Here is a 1330-nt window from a genome sequence, read left to right as displayed (position 1 = left end):
GGTGAGCTTCCCTACTCTGGGTTGAACTGCCTGACCTTTGTCTCTATTGTCTTTGGGTATTATTACCATACTATCTCTTATAAAACAGATTTTTGGTAATAAATTTTGTATTTTTTGTTTGTGGTAATTAGCTGTACTTTGTAAGTACAATCATAAAAATATGAAACATGTAGATTTAGTAATGGAAATTTCTACTTGTTAAAATTTTAAGCAATGAACATTCTAACTCTAGAGGTTAAAGACTCTGTATTTAGGTATAAGCTACTCATTTATTTAATGCTGTCTCAAATTTTCATACTCAACATACATAAAGATGATAATGAATATGTTTATATGGTACTTTGTATTTAAAGTTAAAATTAGACCTTGCGGCTGGAGATATAGTACAGTGGAGAGGGTGCTTATCAATTGCATGCTGCCGACCTGGGTCTGACCCAATTACCTCCTATGGTCTGTGAACCAGCCAGTAGTAATTCTTAGGAACAGAGTCAGGAATAAGCCCTAAGCAGTGCTGGACATGGTCCAAAAACCAATATACCAAGACATGGCAAAGCAATATGCCTTTATCGCTCTATTACAAGCATTATTTTATATTCTGCCTTTGAAGTCTGTCACCTTTTAGAACTAAAGCAAATAATATAAAATGTTTTGTCATACATGATATATGCTAAAATCACAGGTGGAAAGGTGCGAAAAGTTTTATCTCACCCTCTTAATGATGTCAATAATTCTATCAACAAAACTACCCCAGTTAATGAAAAATTAAAAATTCATAACCTGTGAACTCCATAAAAAACTTTGTACTAGCAAATATCAGACTACCACTATTTAATTTTGTAGTTAATTTTGTTGGTAATCTTGCAGAAAAACAGGAAATATAAAAATCTTGAAAAAAGTCTTTTGACCCTTCTTTTCGCCATTTGAATGGTCATGGTTGAATGGAAAATCAATGAAGTCCTATGAGAATTGCACATCAGTGTTGCTGACAAGCCACACAAAAATCCAACTTTTCACATGAGATAAAGATTGTCTTTGCTTCATTTACTCTCTTAAGACACATTAAAATCAAAGCAATCACCCCTTTTGCCATCTGTCAATGCTCACTACACAGTAAACAAGTAGACTTTGTTTCTGAATCACCAGAATAGGAGGATGGGGTTTTTTGTTGTAGTAAATGGTTTTAAGTTTAAGAAATAAATCAATGTAACTTATAAAGTTAGGGTAGAAATGTCATATGCAGTTTTCAAAACTATAGAAAACTATGTATGTATGAGTTGCAAAAAAAATAAAGCAAAACGTTAGCAGTTTTTAAAATTAAGTGATAAAGATG

Source organism: Suncus etruscus, chromosome 10 (assembly GCF_024139225.1).
Source record: "Suncus etruscus isolate mSunEtr1 chromosome 10, mSunEtr1.pri.cur, whole genome shotgun sequence".
Taxonomy (NCBI): Eukaryota; Metazoa; Chordata; class Mammalia; order Eulipotyphla; family Soricidae; genus Suncus; species Suncus etruscus.
This window is presented reverse-complemented; position numbering follows the sequence as displayed.